Source organism: Sus scrofa, chromosome X (genome assembly GCF_000003025.6).
Source record: "Sus scrofa isolate TJ Tabasco breed Duroc chromosome X, Sscrofa11.1, whole genome shotgun sequence".
In the NCBI taxonomy this organism is placed as follows: Eukaryota; Metazoa; Chordata; class Mammalia; order Artiodactyla; family Suidae; genus Sus; species Sus scrofa.
Window position 1 is genome coordinate 57,021,570 of NC_010461.5, and position 6,570 is coordinate 57,028,139.

The following is a 6,570-nucleotide window of genomic DNA, read 5'->3' on the forward strand; positions in this document are numbered from 1 at the left end:
TCCCTTTCTCAAATGTCCTATTCCTATTAATGGTACTACAATTCTTCCAGTCTTTTAGGTAAAAGTCTCAGGCTCATCTTTGGATACAGGGTTCAGAAACAGATCTCTCATTTATTCCATTTTAATGTGTCTCATTTACACATCCTTCTTCAATGATATTGGGACCATCACATCCAAGATCTCATCCCTTCACACCTGGCTTACCATGACAGATTCCTAGCTGGTCTCCCTTTACTTTTTCCCAGTAGAGCTTATACACAGCTGTTGGGAAAATCTTCCTAAAGCACAGCTTTCATCATGCCACTCTCTTGCTCAATAATCCTCGACAGCTTTCTAGCTGCATCAAGTCAAAACTCTTCAGCTTGGTTTTCAAAATTTTCCATTATCTGCTCTCCTTCTACCAATACAATACTACCTTATTTCCTGTTACTCTCACACTTGTAATTGCCACTACAGTTACACCAATTTCTTCCTCACTCTTCTTGGATCACATCAGGCACATTCCCATCTCTGCACCTTTCTTCATACTGTTGCCTCTTCTTAGAATGTCTTCTCATTATCTCTGTGTCTAAATCTTCCTCTTGTTTAATAAACAACCCTAGTCCCATCTCTTCATCAATTACAGTAACTTTGGCAGCACAAGGTATCTCACATTATAGATAGCTTCCAAAGCACACGGCATAGCCCTGGGCATAAAGAACCCAAATAAATGGGAGTTCCCATTGTGATGCAGTGGAAACCAACTAGTATCCATGAGGATTCGGGTTCGATCCCTGGCCTCGCTCAGTGGGTTGTGGATCCTGCGTTGCTGTGAGCTGTGGTGTAGGTTGCAGATACAACTCGGATCTGGCATTGCTGTGGCTGTGGTGTAGGCTGTCAGCTGTGGCTCTAATTCGACCCCTAGCCTGGGAACCTCCATATGCCACAAGTGCAGGCCTAAAAAGACAAAAACAAACAAACAAAACCAAATGATCAAAAAAATCAAATAGTTTATCTTTAAGGACAATTGGTTAGAGGGTTTTCACACAAAAAGAAAAAAATGAACACTAGTCATTGTCCATTCTCTTACACTTCACAACCCAGTTCGCAAGAAAGCATCCTCTACAGGTAGCAGCTTCACCTGACAGGTTCTCGTAATAACTGATGAATATACAATCTTCAGTTGAAGGGATTCTGGCCTTAATGTAGTGTTACTTTCTCAGGTCATTTTGGGACAAACAAAAAGATTTTTTAATTCCTGCCCATGTGCCTCCCTCAAATCATCAACTGTTCCAGACTGTTCTTAGTATTAGTTTTAGGTGTTGCCAACCATTACTAAAATCCTCTGGTGTCTGTTAAACACACCTTGTGACAAGGCACTATTCAGCCAGAAGGGGGCGGGTAGTAAAGGAGCTGAAGAAACTGAAACAAGTTTTTTAAGCTAAGGGTTTTGAATCTATCTTAGTTCCAACATATACTAATACTTCCTCTAAGAAGAGGAAGGTTATTTTCCAAAGCCTAATTAAATATAGAGAAATTTATGAGGCATCAACCCCCAGAATGCTACACATTAGATGCCTCTCTCGTTAAAGACAACCACTGGAAAAATAAAGAAATTAAAATGTTACACTAGAAAATATTCACTTAATATAAAACAAAGCAGTAAAGGAAGACTAGAGAAACAAAAAAGAGAGAAACATAGAGAAAACAAAAATGAAAATGACAGTTATAATCCAACTACATCAATAATATCATTAAATGTGAATGCATTAAATAATCCAATCAAAAGGCAGTCATTGTCAGATGGATTTTTTTTTTTTTTTTGGCTTTTCACCTTTTCTAGGGCCGCTCCTGCAGCATATGGAGGTTCCCAGGCTAGGGGTCTAATCAGAGCTGTAGCTGCTGGCCTACGCCAGAGCCACAGCAACGTGGGATCCGAGCAGTGTCTGCGACCTACACTGCAGCTCACAGCAACGCCGGATCCTTAACTCACTGAGCAAGGCCTGGGATCGAACCTGCAACCTCATGGTTTTTAGTTGGATTCGTTAACCACTGAGCCACAACTGGAACTCCTGTCAGATGGATTTTAAAAGAGATCCAATGATATGTTAAATTCAGGAGAAACACTTTATTTTTTATTGAAGTATAATTGATCTCCAATATTATATTTCATTCAAGTATACAATATAGTGACACAATATTTTTATAGATTATATTCCATTTAATGTTATCATAAAATGCTGGCTGTAAAATATATCCTTGTAGTTATTTATTTTATACATAGTAGTTTGTGCCTCCTTAATCCACTACCCCTATTTTGCCTCTTCCCCTTCCCGCTCCCCAATAGTAACCACTAGTTTGTAGTAGTAGTGCTATTTTTTGTTTTTGGAAGAGCCTCCATATTGTTTTCCATGTTGCCTGCACCAATTTACATTCCCACCAACAGTGTCCTAGGGTTCCCTTTCCTCCATATCCTCACCAATATTTGTTATTTGTGGTCTTTTTGATGATAGCATTCTGACATGTATGAGGTGACAGCTCATTGTGGTTTTTATTTGCATTTCTCTGATGATTAGTGATGTTGAACACAAAGTCTTTTCATTTGCCTGTTGGCCACCTGTATGTCTTCTTTGGAAAAATGTCTATTCAAGTCTTCTGCTCATTTTTTTGAGTTGTTTATTTATACTAAGTTGTTACTCTCAAGTTGTTATTAATACTATGTAATATGAGCTATGTATATGTTTGGGCTATTAACCCCTTATCAGACATGTAATTTGCAAATATTTTCTCCCATTAAGTAGGTTGTCTTTATGTTTTGTCTATGGTTTCTTTTGCTTAAAGGCAAAAGCTTTTAAGTTTAATTAGGTCCCATTTGTTTATATTTGCTTCTATTTCCTTTGCCTTAGGAGATAGATTTTTTTTAATATCGCTATGATTTATGTCAAAGAGTGTTCTACCTATATTTTCTTCTAAGAGTTTTACAGTTTCCAATCTTACATTTAGGTCTTTAGTCCATTTGGAGTTATTTTTGCATAAGCTATGAGAAAATGTTCCAACTTCATTCTTTTACATGTAGCTGTCCAGTTTTTCCAGTATCACTTACTGAAGAGACTGCCTTTGCCCCATTATATATTCTTCCCTACCTTGTCATAGATTAATTAACCATAAGCACATGAGTTTGTTCCTGGGCTCTCTATTCTGTTCCATTGACATATGTGTCTGTTTTGGTGCCAGTACCATACTCTTGATTGCTGTAAATTTGTAGTATAGTCTGGATGCAGGGAGTGTGACACCTCCAGCTTCTTTTGTTTTTACTCAAAATTGCTTTGGTTATTTGGGCTTTTTTTATGGTCCACATGAATTTTAGTTCTGGGTGCAAAATGTCATGGGTATTTTGATAGGGATTGCATTAAATATATAGATTTCTTTGGATAGTATGGTCATTTTAACAATATTAATCCTTCCAACCAAGGAACATGGGATATCTTTCCATTTTTTGGGCATCATCTTCACTTTCCTTCATAAAAATATTATGGTTTTCAGTGTTTTATGTATAACTGAATGATTTTGTTGTACAGTAGTAATTATTACAACTTTGTAAACCAACTATACTTCAGTAAAACTATTTTTAAAATGTTATAGTTTTCAGAATATAAGTCTTTCACCTCCTTGGTTAAGTTTATTCCCAGGTATTTTACTCTCTACAATGAGATTTTTTTTATGGCTGCACCCATGGCATATGGAAGTTTCCAGCCAGAGATTGAATCTGAGCTTCAACTGTGACCTACACCTCAGCTGTGGCAATGCCAGATCCTTTAACCCTCTGCACCAGGCCAGGGATCAAACCCGTGCATCTGCAGTGACTCAAGACACTGCAGATTGATGCCTAATCCACTGTGCCACAGTGGGAACTCCAAGTTCTGATAGTTTTTCTTTCTTTTTTCTTTTTTCTTCTTTTTTTTTTTTTTTTTTTTTTTTTTGTCTTTTTGCCTTTTCGAGGGCCACTCCCGAAGCATATGGAGATTCCCAGGCTAGGGGTTTAATCGGAACCGTAGCCACCAGCCTACGCCAGAGCCACAGCAACGCAGGATACTAGCCACGTATGGGACCTACACCACAGCTCACGGCAATGCCGGACCCTTAACCCACTGAGCAAGGCCAGGGATGGAACCCTCAACCTCATGGTTCCTAGTCGGATTCATTAACCACTGTGCCATGACGGGAACTCCCTGATAGTTTTTTGTTGTTGTTGTTGTTGTTGTTGTTTTTTGTCTTTTTGCCATTTCTTGGGCTGCTCCTGCGGCATATGGAGGTTCCCAGGCTAGGGGTCGAATTGGAGCTGTAGCCGTTGGCCTACACTAGAGCCACAGCAACGTGGGATCCGAGCCACATCTGCGACCTACACCACAGCTCACGGCAATGCTGGATCCTTAACCCATTGAGCAAGGCCAGGGATCAAACCCACAACCTCATGGTTCCCAGTCGGATTCATTAACCACTGAGCCAAGATGGGAATTCCTCCCTAATAGTTTTTTTAATGAAGACTGTAATGTTTTCTATATATGGTATCACATCATTGGCAAATAGTGAGTTTTACTTCTTCCCTTCCAACTTGGATGCCTTTTATGTCTTTATTATCTGATTGCTGTGGCTGGGATTTCCAATCTTTTTTTTTTAGGTGGTTGTTTTAATATTGTTTATTAACACAGTAACAAATGCAGACTTAAGTAGTCCACAACATATAACCAATCCACTGGGCAACTCCTAGTCCAGGCCTTACAGTTAACAGCTTAAGGTATTTCACTCCAGGTTTTCACAAGTCCCGATTCAAACCTCTACCTTTTCACAAAAAAGTAGATTGGCATATAAAATAAAATACATAACAACTCATTTCCTACACGATGTCTTAGAGTCACGTGTCCATTTTCTATATATGAGATGACAGTCTCTAAAAGCTGTTAAATATCAGCATTCCCTTACAAGAAGGGAAAACAGATTCCAATTTTTTTAAAACAAAAAAGTCTTGGAAGGACTTTACATAAATGGCCCAATGTGTGTAACCTGTACAAAATTAAGCTGTTTTAAAATTTACAGACTACAAGCAACTGAACCCAAATGTCTATTCTTCTCTGTATTGCATTTCAGCTAATATTGCAGAACTAATGACAGTTTTAAAAGTTGCTATTACCAATTCTGTCTACTGTAGCAAGATAACTTCAGTTACCACAAAATCTTAGGAAATAAGACTGAATAATATCTGTTATAGAAATACCCTCCTCTTTACTAACTTCCACCCTCTCCCACCCTTTCAAAATCATAAGCAGCTCTCTGTGACAGACAAATAATGTAAAGAATTGTGAAAACCCAATTTATCTCTTGGTCCACTGTCCGGCCATTCTGCCATGTTCTGCTCTGTTGGTCATATACTGAGTGGCAATACTTCCCACCAAGGGTTCGGCAGGACTATAGTCTATAAGAAGTGAGCAGACAGAAAGAAGAACTTTGGAGATGGTGAGGGCTGGGCTCCAATTATCTTTCAATTTTTCAAAGCAAATAACCTCTTGACTGTTAATATTACAGTGATAGATTCTTGTCTGAAATGTAACCTTTGGAGGCTTCAAGGGATACGCTGGTGTAAAAGTGATATCAAGGAAGAATACACCACCCTTATACACGGACCCTGGCCCTAGAATGGTTGATCTCCATTCATAGATGTTATCGCCTTTGGGGCCAGCACTGCAGTTAGGCGGAGGGTCTAAAGTGATGTCTGTCAATTCCTTCTGAATGCTCTTGGCGCTGGTGGAGAGGATTTTGGAGTTTTTGCTCATTCTGACTTTACTCTCCTTCTTCTTGGAGGTGTTTGCTTCTTTCTCGGTTTGCTGGTTGGAGGACGAAGATGAGGAGGAGCTGGTGCTGGCCCTCCAATCGTCATCCGACATAGCGAACCCCCCTACCCCACCCCACCCTGCCCCGCAAACAGCCCCTCTCTTTGTGTCTGGCTGCTCCCTGCCTCGGCGGGGGCTTCTGCTGCAGCTTTGGCTGCAGCTGGGCCTGGCCACTCGTGTCTCTCTCAACTGGGAGAGAACTCCAATACTGTGTTAAATAGACCTGGCGAGAGTGTGCTTTTTTTGTCTTGTTCTTGATTTTAGAGGAAAAGCTTTCATGTTTTCACCACTGAGTATGATGTTAATAAATTATGTTGAAATATGTTCCCTCTATGTTCATGGTGACAAGAGTTTTTAATTATGAATGGATGCTGAATTTTGATAAATGCTTTTTCTGCAACTATTGAAATGATCATATGATTTTTATCCTTCATTTTGTTGATGTGGCCTATCATATTGATTGATTTATGGATACCGAACCATCCATGTATTCCTAGAATAAATCCCACTTGATCATGACATTTGATTCTTTTTATACACAGTTGAATTCAGTTTGCTAATATTTTATTGAGGACTTTTGCATCTATATTCATCAGAAATACTCACCTATAACTTTTTTGGTAGTGTCTTATCTGGTTTTGGTATCAGAGTAATAGTGGTCTCATGGAGTTCCCGTTGTGGCTCAGTAGTTGACGAGTCCGACTAA

The 6,570-nt window shown here is 39.3% G+C and overlaps 1 pseudogene; it reads right to left on the reverse strand.

Moving 5' to 3' along the window:
* LOC100626899 lies at positions 5,349 to 5,921 on the reverse strand (annotated as a pseudogene).